At 46.3% G+C, this 19,387-nt stretch overlaps 1 pseudogene across 1 annotated transcript in view; it reads left to right on the top strand.

The window, feature by feature from the left end:
- Nucleotides 1–19,387, top strand: part of LOC147109703 (HEAT repeat-containing protein 4-like) — an 84,371-nt pseudogene that overhangs the window by 19,669 nt on the left and 45,315 nt on the right. Inside the window, exon 2 of the transcript XR_015080151.1 lies at nt 18,101–19,035. The product of XR_015080151.1 is annotated as a HEAT repeat-containing protein 4-like (transcript). The remainder of the gene's footprint in view (nt 1–18,100; nt 19,036–19,387) is intronic.

The following is a 19,387-nucleotide window of genomic DNA, read 5'->3' as shown; positions in this document are numbered from 1 at the left end:
CAGCCGCCACTGCCACTCCCCCAGCCAAGCTGCGACGAGCTGCTGCAGAGACTGATGCTGCCCAGCCACAGCTGCAGCAGTCAGCAGCCGGCCCCTCCAGGGCCGGACCTCGTCTAGGCTGACCCCCAAGGGCATCTGCCGTCACGCATTGTGCCCCTCAGGAGCCTTCCCCCAGCCTTGCAACACCCACAGGGCCCAGGTTGAGGCGGAGCAACAGGTCGGGCAGGGGCCGGAGAAGCCTGCACAAGGACTCACCCTCTCGGCACACCAAGTAGAGTGTGTTGCCAACTTTTTTTATATGGGGGTGTTTGTGTTCTGTATGGGGGGGGCTTATTTTGGTAAGGCCGAAGATGAAGGCAACTTTTTTTATATGGGGGTGTTTGTGTTCTGTATGGGGGGGTTTGTCTTGGTTAGGCTGAGGATGAAGGCCAATTGGATGGACAAGTTTTGTTATTCCTCCCCAGGTTCTGGGAGTGAGATATGTTTTTGACTTTTTTGGGGGTCTTGTCTGTTTTTCTGTTTCATGTGGGAAGGGCCCTGAGTTTGTTAAATAAAGCTTTTTATTTATTCAGCTTGTCCAGGTGTCATGTTTCAAGTGGTTGTTGCGTTAATCGGCTGAGGGCTTGCGGAGCGGCTGCATTCAGGTGCGTTCATTGCCACAAGCCATTCCCTGACAGGGGGCCTAGAAGTGTCGTTCAATAAGCCGCCGGCGGACGGCCCTTGGACCTTGTGGCTCCCTCCTGGGCTGGTACTCCTCCTCCTCCTCCTCCTCCTCCTCCTCATGGTCCTCCTGCTCGTCCTCCTGAGGTGGTAGTCCAACGTGAGGTGGCAGTGCCTGAGTCCTGCGGATAGCCAGGTTGTGCAGCATGCAGCAAACGACGACGAACTGGGAGACTCTATCCGGCGAATACTGTAGAGATCCGCCGGAACGATCCAGGCAGCGGAACCGTTGCTTGAGGACGCCAATCGTTTGCTCTATGATGTTCCTTGTGGCTTGATGGCTTTCGTTGTATGCCTCCTCAGCAGGGGTCCTGGGCGCGCGGAGCGGGGTCATGAGCCATGTACACAAAGGGTAGCCCTTGTCCCCAATAAGCCATCCCCTTGGTGGAGGCTGTGCCTCGAACATGTCAGCCACAGTAGTCTGGCGCAGGATAAATGCATCGTGGCTGCTTCCTGGAAAGCGGGCATTGACAGCTAGGATGCGCTGCCTGTGGTCACACACCAGCTGTACATTGAGGGAATGGTAGCCCTTCCGGTTGCGGTAATCCTCGGCATTGTCGATAGGTGCCCGCATAGCCACATGCGTGCAGTCAATGGCGCCCTGCACCATGGGGAAGTCGGCGATCCTGGCAAAACCGACTGCACGCTGCTCCTGCCTCTCTAGGGTCATGGGGAAGGAGATGAATTGGTGTCTCCTTGCGAAAAGGGCATCGGTGACCTGCCGGATGCACGGTGAACTGGGAGATGTTCGCTATGTCCCCAGCAGCGGCTTGGAAGGAGCCGCTTGCATAAAAGTTCAGAGCCACCGTGACCTTCACTTCCACCGACAGAGACGTCCTGCACATCAGCTGTGGACGCAGATCTCTGTGAAGCAGCTGGCAGATCTCTGCAACCACCTCCCTTCTGAAGCGCAGCCTCTTAACACAATGCGCGGCAGTCATGGTGAGATAGGACACCTGCTGCCGGTATTCCCTGAGTGGGTAAGGCCTACGTTGCCGACGCCTGATGGCCCCTCTGCGTCTAGGCATGGCTGGCCCTCTCACACAGCGTCTGCGAGCCCTTCGCACATAATGCTGGAACTGAGGGTTGGAACCCCATGCAGCCCCCATAATAAACTTGCAAACAGTGAAGCCACAATGAGTCAAATTTCCAAGCTCTGGCCAGAAGCCAAAAATACCTCTCCTATGTTGTCCCAAATCAGTAAGGTCTGTTCCTTGGTCTCTGTCCAGAAATCCAAAGCACTAAAGTCATTGCAGCAAAATGGCTGGCCTTTATAGTTCAGTCTAAGTGCCCTTTAATTATCGCTCCCCGAGGCCCGCAGGGCCTCTGCTGCGTTCCACTTCACAGTTCTTAACAGCGCCACGCCCACATTGGGCGGGCGCCACTGAATTTCCGGTTTGGGGCGCACAAACAGCGTTGCATGACGAAATGACGTCATAAGCTGCGCGCGCAGCTGAGCGGGCGCAAACACTTTGCGCCGGCGCTAAATGTCAACTGAAGTTGGGCGTAGGCGCAGATCGGCCTGCGCCCGGGTGCTAAGTGCCTAGCGCTCGAAATCTACCCCTCTTATGGCGTTAACGGCTGGCGAACGCAACTGAATTTCTAGGCCATAGAAACATAGAAGATAGGAGCAGGAGTAGGCCATTCGGCCCTTCGAGCCTGCTCCGCCATTCAATGAGATCATGGCTGATCATCCAAATTCAGTAACCTGTCCCTGCCTTCTCCCCATATCCCTTGATCCCTTTAGCCTTAAGAAATATATCCAACTCTTTCTTGAATATATTTAATGAACTGGCCTCCACCGCCCTCTGTGGCAGAGAATTCCACAGGTTCACCACTCTCTGGGTGAAGAAATTCCTCCTCATTTCAGTCCTAAATGGCTTACCCCTTATCCTTAGACTATGACCCCTGGTTCTGGACTCCCCGGACATCAGAAACATCCTTCCTGCCTCTAGTCTGTCCAGGCCTGACAGAATTTTATAGGTTTCGATGAGATCCCCTCTCAATCTTCTAAAATCCAGTGAGTATAAGCCCAATCGACACAATCTCTCCTCATACGTCATTCCTGCCATCCCAGGTATCAGCCTGGTGAATCTTCGCTGCACTCCTTCCATGGCAAGAACGTCCTTCCTCAGCTAAGGTGACCAAAACTGCACACAGTACTCAAGGTGTGGTCTCACCAAGGCCCTGTACAACTGTAGCAAGACATCCTTGTTCCTGTACTCGAACCCTCTTGCTACGAAGGCCAACATACCATTTGCCTTCTTAACCGCCTGCATGCTTACCTTCAGCGACTGGTGCACAAGAACACCCAGGTCTCTTTGCACTTCCCCTTCTCCCAAGCTATTGCCATTCAAATAATACTCTGCCTTCCTGTTTTTGCCACCAAAGTGGATAACCTCACATTTATCCACATTATAGTGCATTTGCCATGTTTCTGCCCAATCACCCAACCTGTCCAAATCATACTGGAGTTTCACGACATCCTCTTCACAGCTTACCCTCCCACCCAGCTTTGTGTCGTCTGCAAATTTGGAGATATTACATCCAATTCCCTCGTCCAGATCATTAATATATAAATTGTGAACAGCTGGGGTCCTAGGACCGATCCTTGCGGTACCCCACTAGTCACTGCCTGCCACTCGGAAAACGACCCGTTTATTCCAACTCTTTGCTTTCTGTCCACCAACCAGTTCTCTATCCAAGTCAATACCTTGCCCCCAATCCCATGTGCCTTAATTTTGCACGCTAATCTCTTATGTGGGACCTTATCGAAAGCCTTAAGTCCAAATACACCACATCCACTGGTTCTCCCTTATCTATTTTACCAGTTACATCCTCAAAAAATTCCAGTAGATTAGTCAAGCATGATTTACCTTTTGTAAATCCATGTTGACTTTGTCCAATCCTGTCACTGCTTTCCAAGTGCTCTGCTATTACATCTTTTATAATAGACTCTAGCATTTCCCCCACTACCGATGTCAGGCTTACCGGTCTATAATTACCCGCTTTTTCTCGACCACCTTTTTTGAATAGTGGGGTAACATTAGCTACCCTCCAATCCATGGGTACTGTTCCACAGTCTATCGAGTTCTGGAAGATGACCAGCAATGCATCTACTACTTCTAGGGCAACTTCCTTAAGTACCCTGGGATGTAGATTATCAGGCCCTGGGGATTTATCGGCCTTCAGTCCCATCAATTTTCCTAACACCATTTCCCTACAAATGCTGATTTCTTTCAGTTCCACCCTTTCATCAGACCCTATGTTCCCCGGCATCTCTCGGGGGTTATTTGTGTCCTCCTTTGTGAAGACAGAACCAAAGTATGTATTTAGTTGGTCCGCCATTTCTTTGTTTCCTATTATAAATTCTCCTGATTCTGACTGCAAGGGACCTACGCTTGACTTCACCAATCTTTTTCTCTTCACATATCTATAAAAGCTTTTACAGTCAGTTTTTATGTTCCCTGCAAGCTTACTCTCCTATTCTATTTTCCCTTTCTTAATTAATCCCTTTGTCCTCCTTTGTTGAATCCTAAACTCCCAATCCTCAGGATTATTGCTTTTTCTGGCCAATCTATATGTCCTCTCCTTGGATCTTATGCTATCCCTAATTTCCCTTGTTAGCCACGGTTGAGTCACCTTTTTTGTTTTATTTTTATGCCAAACTGGGATGAGCAAATTCTGTAGCTCATCCATTCGGTCTTTGAATGTTTGCCATTGCCTATCCACCGTCAACCCTTTGAGTGCCGGCACCTCTGACAGTGCAGCTCTCCCTCAGCACTGCACTGGAGTGTCAGCCTAGATTTTGTGCAGAAATCTCTGGAGTAGGTCCTGCAAAATTTTCCCCTTCAAGTATATATCCAATTCCTCTTGAAAGTTCCTATTGAATCTGTTTCCACCAACCTTTCAGGCAGTGCATTCCAGTTCACAACAACTAAATATCAGTCCGTAAGGGTGACCCCGAGCTTCCAGTCGCCTGTCATTTTAATTCACCGCTCCATTCCCACTCGGACCTCACCGTCCTTGGCCTCTTGCATTGTTCCACGGAAGCTCAACGTAAACTCGAGGAACAGCACTTCATCTTCCAATTAGGCACTTTACAGCCTTCCGGACTCAATATCGAGTTCAACAATTTCAGATCATAACCTCGGCCCCTATTACATTTTTACTTATATTTTTTATCCACCCCTTTGTTTTGGTTTTTCCCTCCCCCCGCCTCTCCTTTCCTTTTTTTTTCTCTCTCCCACATGGCAGCTGTCTCTCATTCTGCCAGAACATTTCACACCTAATCTGAGCCGTCTTTTGTCTCCACTAGTCCTATCATCATCTCATCTCGTTTTGAATACCTCTTAATGTCTCTTCACTTCTTTTGTTCTCTCCCAGCCCGGCCTTTCGATCTATTTCATTTCCTTTCCAGTTTTGAAAAAGGGTTAGACCAGAAACGTTGACTCTAATTTCTCTCCACGGATGTTGCCTGGCCTGCTGAGTTTTTCCAGCATTTTCTGTTGTTATTTCGGATTTCCAGCATCTGCAGTATTTTGGTATCGAACTAAATTTCCAAGTTTCGTGTTACATCAGGTCTACAGCACAGAAACAGGCCATTCAGCCCTACTGGCCTATGCCAGCATTTATGCTCCCCCTGAGCCTCCTCCCACCCTTCTTCATCTAACCTTCTATTCCTTTCTCCCTCATGTGCTTATCTAGCTTCCCCTTAAATGCATCTGTACTATTTGCCTCAACTATTCCTTGTGGTAGCACGTTTCACCTTCTTACCACTCTTTGGGTAAAGAAGTTTCTCCTGAATTCCCTATTGGATTTATTAGTAACAATCTTATATTGATGGCCTCTAGTTTTGGTCTCCCCCACAAGTGAAATCACTTTTTCCACGTCTAGCCTATCAAACCCTTCCATAATCTTAAAGACCTCTATCATGTCACCCCTCAGTCTTCTCTCTTCTAGAGAAAAGAACCCCAGCCTGTTCAGTCTTTCCTGATAGTTATAACCTCTCAGTTCTGGTATCATCCTTGTGAATCTTTGTTGCACCATCCCAATAACTCTATATTCTTTTTATAACATGGTGACCAGAACTGTACACAGTACTCCCCAAGTGTGGTTTAACCAAGGTTCGATACAAGCTTAACATAACTTCTCTGCTTTTCAATTCTGTCCCTCTAGAAATGAACTGCAGTGCTGGGTTTGATTTTTTTAAAAAGTTTTATTAACCCACGTCGCTACTTTTAGTGATTTGTGTATCTGTACCCCTGTATCTGCTCCTCTACCCCATTTAGACTCTTATTATCCAAACAGTATGTGGCCTCCTTATTCTTCCAACCAAATGCACCACCTCACACTTATCTGTATTGAAATTCATTTGCCAATTACACACCCATTCTGTAGTTCATTAATGTCGTCTTGTATTTTGTCACATTCCTCCTTTTTGTATTAACTACACCCCCAATTTGGTGTCATTCTCAAATTTAGAAATTGTACTTCTGAATTCCGATTCCTGAGTCCCAATCATTAATGTAAATAGTGAACAACAATGGTCCCAGCACCGATCCCTGTGGAACTCCACTTCCCACTTTCCGTCAGTCTGAGTAACTACCTTTAACCCCAGCTCTCTGTTGTCTGTTTTGTAGCCAGTTTGCTGTCCATTCTGCTACCTGTCCCCTGACTCCACATACTCTGACCTTAGTCAGGAGTCTACTATGTGACATCTTATCAAAGGCCTTTTAAAATCCAAATATATAACATCTACAGCATTACCCTTTTCTACTCTTTCTGTTACTTCAAAGAATTCAGTAAGGTTGATCAAGCATGATCTTCCATTTTGAAATCCATGCTGACTGCTCTTAAACATCTAGAAACTGAAAATATAATTTTCTATTACATCTTTGAGTAAAGATTCAATTATCTTTCTTACCACTGACAAGCTAACTTGTTCGATCTCCCTTTTTAAATATAGGATTAACATTAGCTGGCCTCCAGTCCTCTGGCATTATTCCCATTTCTAATGAATTTATATCATATATTGCCTCTACTATCCTCCCTAACTTTTAATATGCGCAGATGCAATCCATCCAGACCAGGTGTATTATCCTCTCTAAGTTTGATTTGTTTATCAATTATCTTCCCCCTTTCTTAAATGTCTTTATATCTTTTTTGATCTCTTCTCCTAATGTCATGCCTACCTTGTTAGTTTCCCTGGTAAATACTGAGGCAAAATAATTATTTAATATTTCTGCCATTTTGCTGTCATCACCTGTGAGTTTATCATGTGCATCCTTTAGTGGCCCTATCCCTATCCAGTTTTTTCTTTTATTATGTGCCTTTTCTTTTTCTTTTTATATTCCTCGATAATTTAATTTCGTAGTTCCTTTTTGCTTTCCTAATTGTTTTATTGACTTATTTCATAACCTCTTCGGATTCCCTTTTGTCATCTTCTCATTTATTGCCTATGTACTTAGTGTTATAAATCTCATCATCATGAAGAAGCGACTCATGAAATAACACTGGACGGCCAGCTGGTGGCGCCGTCCAAGGAGTATAAATACTCGGGCGTGGGCCCAGCTTGCCCAGGGACATTTTGTAAAACAGAAACTAGTGAAGTACAACTAGACCTCCATGTTCTGAAACAAGTTGATTAAAGCCTTGCTTTATACTCGAACCAAGTGCGTAGTGAGTTTTATTACGTCAATTTAATCAACTTGATATCGACTCCATGCTCTGGGTGATTTTGGGAACAGCCAGCTACGACTCAAACCATAGAAGGGAACTCGGACGAAGTAATCGATCCATCATGGAGAAACTACTCAGACCCGCCCGTCTCGACCTGGACCCGAATTCACTTACAGCTGCTAAGGTATGGAAACACTGGTATTGTACCTTAAGCAACTTCCTTGAGGAGTGTGGTGAGAATGTTCCTAATAAGTTACGAATGCTTGCTAATTATGTATCCCCTCATGTTTGACTATATCGAAGATGGTGTAGACTATGACGCCACTATTCAAATACTACAGCAACTATATGTCAAGTCCCCAAATGAAATTTTTGCTCGGCATCTACTGGCCACAACTCGACAACAACTCGACAACAACCCGGGGAATCACTTGACGAATTCCTTCAGAAACTTCGCAGGCTCTGCAAGGATTATAATCTTAAAGCTGTCACAGCTGAGCCGTACCAGGAGGAGTTAATTCATGATTCCTTTATTAATGGGATTGCGTCTCCCTTCATACATCAGCGTCTGTTGGAGAATAAAACCCTCAAGGTACAGGCTGCCTATGACCAGGCATGTTCTCTGGACTTAGCAAAGAGGAATGCAGATACCTATCTTTCACCGCGTGCACGGGCTGCTGCTATCACTTTTAGTGACTCCTTCGATAGGCCTCGGGCGGAAGCCCTCACGGATGATGACTCCAACCTGGCTGATGACAACCCTACCCTAGAAGCCTTCACTGATGATGACCCTGCCCTAGTGGCATCTTGGCAATCTGGAAGGACGTGTTTCTTCTGTGGAGGTGCGTTCCATTATAGGAAGTTTTGTCCTGCTTGTAACGCAACCTGCAATCATTGCAGCAGAAAGGTCACTTTTCTAAGGTATGCCAGTCAAGAGCCTCTGTTAGTAAGAAAGGCCACTTTTCTAAGGTATACCGGTTGAGAGCTCCTGTTAGTTTTGCAGCTATTATCTATAAAACTGCTCCTCCCCCAAGAGCCACTACTAAGGTTACAGCTGTCAAGGGTAAAATTGCCCCATCTCCCATCACAGCTGTTTTTCCCCAAAGTCTGTCCCATGCAGCCATGAAGGTTTCGGTAAATGGACACATTTTGAGCGCACTAATCGGCTCATGCAGCTCTGACAGCTTCATTAGTGAGCGGCTGTCAGTAAGTTAAAACTGCGTATTTACCCTTCGGACAGGGAAATTGCAATGGCTCTGACGACACTGACTACCAACCGGCTTTTGTCTTGTCGACCTTATTCTCAATGGCCGCACTTATTTCTCCACCCGGCTCGGGGTGCTCAAAAACCTATGCAGTGATGTGCTCCTGGGACAGGATTTCCAGAAACAACACAAAAGACTCACTTTCGAGTTTGGAGGGTCAAAGCCGGAGCTTACTATTTCCAAAGTAGCGTTTTGTGCGCTTTCGGCGGCTTCGCTCGACGAGCCCTCCTTGTTTGCCAATTTTTCCCCCGATGTAAGCCCATAGTCACTAAATCACGACGTTTCAGCCAAGATGATCGATCCTTTATCGAGGCAGAAATCTCTCGCCTTCTAGCTGACGGTAGCATTGAGCCATGTTCATCTTCCTGGCGGGCGCAAGTCGTCGTTAAAAATCCTCTGAAGCAACACAAGAAATGTCTTTGCATCGATTACTCGCAAACTATTAACCAGTATACCGACCTGGATGCCTACCCACTACCATGCATCGATGACATGGTCAATAACCTTGCCAACTACAAGGTATTTTCAACTTTTGATTTAAAGAGCACATATCATCAAGTACCGTTAAAGGACTCTGACAAAAAGTATACGGCCTTTGAGGGCAGTGGTCGGCTTTATCAGTTTTGTCGCCTTCCATTTGGGGTCACCAATGGGGTGGCCATCTTTCAACAGGCAATGGATGTCCTTCTCAAACAGGAGAACTTAATGGACACTTTTCCATATCTAGATAATATCTAGATAGGACAAATAAAATTAGAGAGTTAAATGCGTGGCTCAAAGACTGGTGTGGGAGAAATGGGTTTTGCTTCCTGGGACACTGGCACCAGTACTGGGGCAGGAGGGAGCTGTTCCGTTGGGATGGGCTTCACTTGGCCAGTGCTGGGACTAGAGTCCTGGCAGATCATATAACTAGGGCTGTAGAGAGGGCTTTAAACTAACTAGTGGGGGGGAGATTCCTAGAGAGCAAATAATAAAAATGACAACAGAGAAGGTCATAGACTTAGGTAGCAGTGGGGAAATTAAAAACCAGAGCATGTCAGGAAGGGGCAGAAGGTATGGAGTAAAAGGTAAAGTAATAAAAAGGGCAAAAGCAGGAACTAAGTGTCACAAAACATCTTTGAAAGTTCTCTATCTGAATGCACGTAGCATTCGTAACAAAATAGACGAGTTAATGGCACAAATAACTACATATGGGTATGATCTTGTGGCCATTACAGAAACATGGCTGCAGGGTGACAATGCCTGGGAATTAAACATACCAGGTTATTTAACGATCAGGAAGGACAGGCAGGAAGGAAGGGGAGGTGGGGTGGCTATGTTAATAAAGGAAGGAATCACTGTAATACAGAGAAATGATATTGGGTCAAAAGATCAGGATAATGAAACAGTTTGAGTGGAGGTAAGGAATAATAAGGGGAAAAAAACACTAGTGGGCGTAGTCTATAGGCCTCCGAACAGTGGCAACTCTGTTGGACGGAGTATCAATCAGGAAATAGTTGAGGCTTGTAATAAGGGAACATTTATAATTATGGGGGATTTTAACTATCATATTAATTGGACAAATCAAATTGGGCAGGGCTGCCTTGAGGATGAGTTCATTGAGTGTATTAGGGATGGGTTTCTTGAGCAGTATGTAACTGAACCGACCAGGGGGCAAGCAACCTTAGATCTGGTCCTGTGTAACGAGACAGGATTAATTAAAAATGTCCTAGTAAAGGATCCCCTTGGAATGAGTGACCATAACATGGTTGAATTCCATATTCAATTAGAGGGTGAGAAGGTTGGATCTCAAACAAGCATGCTAAGCTTGAATAAAGGAGACTATGAAGGTATGAGAGCGGAATTGAGTAGAGTGGATTGGGAAAATAGATTAAAGGGTAAGACGATACATGATCAGTGGTGTACATTTAAGGAGTTATTTTACAACTTCCAAAAAATATATATTCCACTGAGAAGAAAAGGGTGTAAAAGAAAAGACAGCCATCCGTGGCTAAGTAAAGAAATTAAGGATAGTATTCGACTAAAAACAAGGGCATATAAGGTAGCCAAATCTAGTGGGAGGATAGAGGATTGGGAAAACTTTAAAAGACAGCAAAAAATAACAAAAAGATTGATTAAGAAAGGGAAGATAGATTATGAAAGTAAATTAGCAAAAAATATAAAAACAGATAGTAAGAGTTTTTATAGTTATATAAAAAGAAAAAGGGTGGCTAAAGTAAATGTTGGTCCCTTAGAGGATGAGACCAGGAAATTAATGGTGGGAAATATGGAGATGGCAAAAACACTGAATATTTTGTATCAGTCTTTACAGTAGAAGACACTAAGAATATCCCAACAGTGGACAAACAGGGGGCTAAAGGGGGGGAGGAGCTAAACACGATCAAAATCACTAAGGAAGTGGTACTCGGTAAAATAATGGGACTCAAGGCGGATAAATCACCTGGACCTGATGGCTTACATCCTAGGGTCTTGGGGGAAGTGGCGGTAGGGATTGTGGATGCATTGGTAATAATTTTCCAAAACACCCTGGACTCGGCAAAGGTCCCGGCAGACTGGAAAACTGCTAATGTAACACTCTTATTTAAAAAGGGCAGTAGACAGAAGGCTGGAAACTATAGACCGGTTAGCCTAACATCTGTGGTAGGTAAAATTTTGGAGTCCATTATTAAGGAGACAGTAACAGGACATTTGGATAATCATAATTTAATAGGACAAAGTCAGCATGGTTTTATGAAGGGGAAGTCATGTTTGACAAATTTGCTGGAGTTCTTTGAGGAAGTAACATATAGGGTGGATAAAGGGGAACCAGTGGACGTAGTGTATTTAGACTTCCAAAAGGCATTTGACAAGGTGCCACACAAAAGATTATTGCTTAAGATAAAAAATCACAGGATTGGGGGTAATATTCTGGCATGGATAGAGGATTGGCTATCTAACAGAAGGCAGAGAGTTGGGATAAATGGTTCATTCTCAGACTGGCAATCAGTAACTAGTGGTGTTCCACAGGGGTCAGTGCTGGGTCCCCAACTCTTTACAATCTATATTAACGATTTGGAGGAGGGGACCGAGTGTAACATATCAAAGTTTGCAGATGATACTAAGATGGGAGGGAAAGTAGTGAGTGAGGAGGACATAAAAAACCTGCAAGGGGACATCGACAGGCTAAGTAAGTGGGCAGAGATTTGGCAGATGGAATACAATACTGGAAAGTGTGAGGTTATGCACTTTGGCAGGAAAAATCGTAGAGCAAGTTATTATCTTAATGGCAAGAAACTGGAAAGTACTGAAGTACAAAGGGATCTGGGGGTCCTGGTGTACGAAACTCAAAAGGTTAGTATGCAGGTGCAGCAAGTGATTAAGAAGGCCAATGGAATGTTGGCTTTCATTGCTAGGGGGATAGAATATAAAAATAGCGGGGTATTGCTTCAGTTGTACAAGGTATTGGTGAGACCGCACCTGGAATACTGCGTACAGTTTTGGTGTCCATACTTAAGAAAGGACATACTTGCTCTCGAGTCAGTACAAAGAAGGTTCACTCGGTTAATCCCGGGGATGAGGGGATGGACATATGAGGAGATTGGATCGGGTGGATGCGGGGAGGATGTTCCCGATGATGGGTGAAACTAGAACTAGGGGGCATAGTCTTAGAATAAGGGGCTGCTCTTTCAAAACTCAGATGAGGAGGAACTACTTCACTCAGAGGGTGGTAGGTCCATGGAATATGCTGCCCCAAAAAGCTGTAGAAGCTACATCATTACATTAATTTAAAACAGAAATAGGCAGTTTCCTAGAAGTAAAGGGAATTAAGGGTTACGGGGAGCGGGCAGGAATTTGGACATGAGCCTAGGTTCGGATCGGTCATGGCCCTGTGTGTAGTGGAGCGGGCCCAGGGGCTGTGTAGCCTGATCCTGCTCCTATTTCATGTGTCTAATTCTGTTAGATTCAGGAGATGGTTCTGTGATAGTGGATTGGTGGTTAGGATCAGATCAGCCATGATCTTATTGAATGGCGGAGCAGGCTCGAGGGGCCGATTGGCCTACTCCTGCTCCTATTTCTTATGTTCTTATGTTCTTATGTACCATTGCTGGTCATGACCAGAAGGAGCATGATGCCAATCTCCAGAAATTTTTTGACATTCTCCGACGTCGCAACTTAAAGTTAAGTGAGCCCAAAGCTGTAAAATCAGTACCATCAGTCAACATCCTTGGCTACTGGGTGGGCAACGGTGTCATCAAACTGGATCCGGAGCGACTTCGTCCGCTTCAGGAGCTCCCTCCCCCTACGAACCTCGGCTCTCTTCGTCGGGCACTCGGCATGTTCGCCTATTATGCGAAGTGGATACACCACTTCTCCGACAAGATCCAGCCCCTGCTTCACGCAAAGTCATTTCCATTGGAGGCAACGGCTATTTCAGCTTTCAACCTCCTCAAGCGACAACTGGAAAAAGCCGCACTTCGTTTCATTGATGAAAATCTTCCTTTCGTGGTCGAGTGCGATGCATCGGATGTGGAGATCTCTGCTACCTTGAATCAAGGTGGTTGACCCGTTGCATTTCTGTCCAGAACTTTGCAGGGTAGCGAGCTTCATTATCCTCCTGTCGAGGAGGAGGCTACGACCATCATTGAAGCTGTACGTAAATGAAGTAATTTTCTCACTCGTCGCCATTTCACACTTATAACTGATCAGCGCTTCATGGCCTTTATGCTGGATAACCGGAAATGCACTAAGATCAAGAGTAACAAAATACAACTCTGGAGGACGGAATTGGCCGCCTTTGGATACACCATACATTATCGACCCGGCAAAGAGAATGTGGCCCCGGATACCCTCACGCGGGCATTCTGCTCTTCTATGTCAACTTCGACTCTGGCGGATCTTCATACTGACTTATGCCATCCTGGCGTTACCCGTATGTTGCACTTTGTGCAATCTAAAAATCTCTCATTTTCTACGGAAGATGTGAAAAGAACATGCTCCTCCTGTAGAATTTGTGCGGAATTAAAACCGCAATTCTTCCGTCCATCGGATGGCTCGCTCATACACGCTATGCAGTGACTCAGCATTGACTTTAAAGGGCCATTGCCTTCCTCAACGCGAAACACCTACTTACTGACTATGGTGGACGAATATTCACGCTTTCCCTTTGCTTTCCCCTGTCCCAATATTCTTACTTCCACAGTGATCAAATGCCTTGATCAAGTCTTTTCCCTTTGCGGTACGGCCAATTTCATCCACTCTGATCGGGGTCCCTCCTTCATGTCAAGCGAACTCAAAAGTTATCTTTCCCAACGGGGAATCGCCACAAGTAAAACGACACCATACCATCCCATCGGTAACGGACAGGTTGAGAGATACAACGCCATCATTTGGAACGCTGTTCGTCTTGCACTGAAGTCATGCAACCTACCAGATGATGCAGTGGGAAACTGTGCTCCCTGACGTGTTGCATTCCGTCAGGTCTCTTCTTTCTATGTCCACCAATGTCACGCCTCACGAGCGATTCTTCAGGTTCCAGCGTCGCTCCACTCATGGGACGTCCCTACCGTCATGGTTGGCAGCTCCCGGCCTCGTGCTGCTCCGAAGATTCATCCGATCTTCCAAAAACGATCCCCTCGTCAACGAGGTGGAACTCATGGACGTTAATCCCACGTATGCACACGTGCGGTACCCTGATGGCCGGGAGTCCACTGTTTCACTCCGAGATCTGGCTCCCTGTCCAACCGGTCCCACGGACCCAACTGATAGAGGGACCCACGGTAATGATGCCGACACTCTGCGCTCCTTTGAAGATGATGCCCTACCTGGAACATCAAGAGATCTGCCGGCTACCCCACCAGATCCACTCAGGGAGCCGAGCGCTCCCCGTTGGGTGGCCACCCGAAGCCAGGACGCCGGTCAATCCCCGACTATCAAACAAGATGAAGCCAACTATACGTCTGTGGGGACCCGCACCCAGAGTCACGATCTCCCCAGTCTCCCTCAGGTCGATCAAGGCGACACGGGCCCTGTCGATCTACCAGTACGGATCAAGCGGCCCAGGGACCAAGACACAGTCCGGGGAGACGTGCCTTCCAGCCATAAACAAAGATCTAAAAGACTGTGGCTATTTGTGGTCCACCTAATCCGTTAGGAGGAAGTCATCGGACTTCCAAATCTTTTACTCAGGAAGAATGTTATAAATCTCATCATCATGAAGAAACAACTCCTGAAGTAACACTGGACGGCCAGCTGGTGGCGCCATCCAAGGAGTATAAATACTCAGGCGTGGGCCCAGCTTGCCCAGGGACATTTTGTAAAACAGGAACTAGTGAAGGACAACTAGACCTCCATGCTTTATACTCGAACCAAGTGTGTAGTCAGTTTTATTACGTCACTTAGTATATTCCTTTTTCTTTAGTTTCAATCTTGCCCTTATCTCTTTATTTATCCACGGTGTTTCAATATTGGCTAGTTTGTTCTTGTTTTTTAGCGGAATATATTTCTCCAGAACTCTGTTGAGCACCATTTTATATATTTCCGACTGCTGTTCTATCTGTCAATTTTTTTTCCAGTTTACCTTCCCTAGTTCTATTGTCATCCCCTCAAAATTTGCTTTTTACTAATCTATTACTTTGGTCTTTGTCTGTCTTATGTCTTACTTATGCCTGTTCTCCACTACTCTCTGCTTTCTGTCCCTTAGCTAATTTTGTATCCACACAGCCACTGCCCGTTTAATCCTACGGGCTTCAATTTTTCTCTTCAGCTACATACTTAATAATTTCATCTTCAAAATTCCCAACTTTTCCCTACCAACAGATGTCAAACTAACTGGCCAGTAATGATCTGTCTCCCTTTTTGAAAATGACTACGATATTGGCCATTCGCCAGACCCTCCCACAGATCCACACTCAGTGGAGCCTTAAATATAATTTTTAGGGTCTAGGCTATTTCTTCCCCTATTTCCCTCAGGATCCCTTGGACGTATCCTGTCTGTTCACAGCACTTTGTCCTCCTTTACCTTAACTAACTTCTCTAAAACTTTCCTTTTATTAATTATAATATCTCTCACCTCACTTTTAACCAATTCAGAATTTACCTCCTCCCCAATATCCTCTTTTGTAAACACTGAAGTGAAGTCCTTGTTAAATATCCCTGTCAATTTCCACTTGTCCTCGAAGGACTCGCTATCCTTTCCTCTTGCGGCTTGCATCTCACATTTGACGATCCTCTTTTTACTGATGTATTTGTAGAATACTTTACTGTTCTTAATTTTTTCCGAGACATTCTCCTCGTTACATTACGACAGTGACTACACTTCAAAAGTACTTCATTGGCTGTAAAGAGCTCTGGGACATCCTGAGGTCGTGAAAGTCGCTAAATGATGCCAGTCTTCTTTCTTTCTCATACTCCCTCCTTGCTTTCCTTATCTCTCTCTTAGCCTCTTAATTTTTTGTATTCTGACTTATTTTTATCATACCGCTTCAATTTTCATTTGTTTCTTATCTGTTTATCTGTAGCATTCTGAAACTTGAAGTAGTCTTTTTTTAATGGTGTATATTTTGCACCTTTTGCAATCTACTTTTTAAAAATATCTCACTGTTGCTATAGTAGTACGTCCCAATATCTCTTTCCACCCCTCCTCAGCTAGCTCATTCTTTATCTTTCTGAAATCAGCTCTATTCCAATCTGATCTCCTGGTTTTTGTGTTAACTTTTCTATATGTGGACCATAAACCTAATCTAATGGCCACTAGTCCTGAGGTACTCATCCACTTATCTACCTGATCTGTTTTGTTGCTCATAACTATATCTAGCAACACCACTCCCCTTGTAGACTAGCATGCAAAGTTAAAGCACCTGGGATTGGGGGCAAGGTACTGACTTGGATAGAAAACTGGTTGGCAGACAGGAAGCAAAGAGTTGGAATAAACGGGTCTTTTTCCGAGTGGAAGGCAGTGATAGTGGGGTATCGCAGGGATCGGTGCTAGGACCCCAGCTATTCACAATATATATTAATGATCTAGACGAAGGAACTAGATGTAATATCTCCAAGTTTGCAGACGACACAAAGCTGGGTGGGCGTGTGTGCTGTGAGGAGGATGCAGAGAAACTCCAGTACGATTTGGACAGGTTGGGCGATTGAGTAGATGCAGTATAATGTGGATAAATGCGAGGTTATCCACTTTGGTGGCAATATCTGAATGGCAATAGATTGGGAAAAGGGGAACTGCAGCGAGAACTGGGTGTCCTTGTGCACCAGTCGCTGAAGGTAAGCATGCAGGTGCAGCAGGCGGTTAAGAAGGCAAATGGTATGCTGGCCTTCATAGCGAGAGGATTCGAGTACAGGAGCAAGGATATCTTGCTGCAGTTGTACAGGGCCTTGGTGAGACCACACCTTGAGTATTGTGTGCAGTTTTGGTCACCTTATCTGAGGAAGGATGTTCTTGCCATGGAGGGAGTGCAGTGAAGATTCACCAGGCTGACACCTGGGATGGCAGGAATGACGTATGAAGAGAGATTGGGTCGATTAGGCTTATATTCGCTAGAGTTTAGAAGAATGAGAGGGGATTTCATTGAAACTTATAAAATTCTAACAGGACTAGACAGACTAGATGCAGGAAGGCTGTTCCTGATGGCGGGGGCGTCCAGAACCAGGGGTCACAGTCTAAGGGTAAGGGGTAAGCCATTTAGGACTGAGATGAGGAGGAATTTCTTCACCCAGAGAGTGGTGAACCTGTGGAATTCTCTACCACAAGACAGTTGAGGCCAATTCATTAAATATATTCAAGAAGGAGTTAGATATATTTCTTAAGGCTAAGGGGATCAAGGGATATGGGGAGAAAGCAGGGACAGGGTACTGAATTTGGATGATCAGCCATGATCGCATTGAATGGCGGAGCAGGCTCGAGGGGCCGAATGGCCTACTCCTGCTCCTATCTTCTATGTTTCTACAGACATACAGATTGAGACAGGAATCCTGCACACATTTTAGGAACTCAATTCCTTTCCCCCCAACCCCCCATTTTCACCCTTCCTGGCCCAATGTGGTTATTACAATCTCCCAGAACAAGAATTTTGCTATTCCTACTCATTTGTCTACAGATTTACCTTCCATCTCCCTCCCAGTATCTGTAGAGTATCAGTAATACGATCCCACTAAAGTAACAATTCTTATGAGGAATAGAGCGAGGAGAGCCAGAGAGAGAGATGGGGGCATGAGAGTCGGAGACTGATAGTTGGAGAGAGAAAGATAGAGGAAGAGCGAAGGAGAGGCAGAGGGAGATGGTAAATGAACTGAGGAAGAGAGCGAGAAACAGGGGGCAGAGAGAGTCAGAGACTGATTGTTGGCGAGAGAAAGATAGAGACAGGCAAAGAGATGTTGCTAGCTGTGGACTGATGTCAGAGTTCCTTTGCTGTGGACTGATGGTAGAGCTCACCCACTGTGCAGTAACTTAGGACTTCATCTCTATCTATACAGGGCGCACAGCGATGGATAGATTGAAAATTGAATTCTGTGTGAAGAACTCCCTGTGTCCTGTGGCTGCTGAATTTCCCACCGATTCCTTGAAGCTCCCGACAGTGGGGGTCACTGCCTCCAGCCAGAATTGGAAGGCCGTCTTCCCTCTGAAGGAGGTCGTCCTTCCCCACCGCAAGTACAGGCAACTGTTGCGTGAAAAGTACATCAAAAACGCGGCCGTGAACGTGAGCTTCTCCCAGGATGTCATCAATTCCATGCAATTCTACCGGGTCCCGTTCAAGGAGAGGTACGGCAGCAGCGTGTTCGACCTCTTCGGGGTTGTCACGCCCCCAGGGGTGAAAGGTCGCCCGCCCAGCAAGCCCGGCCGATCTGATCGAGTGCCGCATCGCTGCGATTCTGTGTGCCGGAAGCCCAAGCAGGCGGCGGAGGGTCACCTGGGGGCAGTGACTACAAGCGATTCCGATTCGAGTGTGTGCCCTGGGCGTCGGCACGAACCACCTGCGCCGGGCCATGTCTTGACTGCGGCAGTCCCCTTGTCAGATGGCAGCAGTCCCGTGGCTCAAACGTTTCTGACGGAGGTGGCGGAGCAGGGCAGAGGCCCGCCCCAGAGGGCGGCGGAGGATTCCCGCGACACACAGCGGCAGCACGAGCTATGGGACGAGTACCTGGTGAAGAAGCTGAGCAAGAGGACGGCGCAGTGGCTGGTGACCAAGCAGACGCCCAGGGGCCCATCCCGTGTCAGGCTGCGCGGACTCCTGCAGGACCGCTACGGCTCCGCACACGTCCACGCCCTGGTACAGGACGAGATCATGACCGCCAGTGACTTCAGCCTCTACGACCATATCAAAGCCCAGGAGCCCAGCGTGGCCTTGGTGAAGAAGGTGACCAAGACTCCACTGGCCGCCTACTACAGGTACTGACACAGAGCAGCCGGATCTTGGCACACGGCGATATGGGCACACGATATCCGCAGCGGGTGGCTGTGGGCATCCGAGGGAGACTCAATTTTGGTTGTGTGTTGATTTTATTGAGATCATTATACAGCACAGATGGAGGTCATTTGGCCCATCGTGCCTGTGCTGGCTCTCTGAAAGAGCTATCCAATTAGTCCCACTCCCCTGCTCTTTCCCCATAGCCCCGCATATTTTTCCTTTTCAAGTATTTATCCAAATCCCTTTTGAAAGTTATTACTGAATCTGCTTCCACCGCCCTTTCAGGCAGTGCATTCCAGATCGTAACAACTCGCTACATTAAAAAAAAATCTC

This window comes from Somniosus microcephalus, chromosome 12 (assembly GCF_052327205.1).
Source record: "Somniosus microcephalus isolate GS21.2 chromosome 12, FLI_Smic_1.0, whole genome shotgun sequence".
Lineage (NCBI taxonomy): Eukaryota > Metazoa > Chordata > Chondrichthyes > Squaliformes > Somniosidae > Somniosus > Somniosus microcephalus.
Note: the sequence above shows the minus strand (reverse complement) of the source record. Positions and strands in the feature narration are given on the sequence as shown.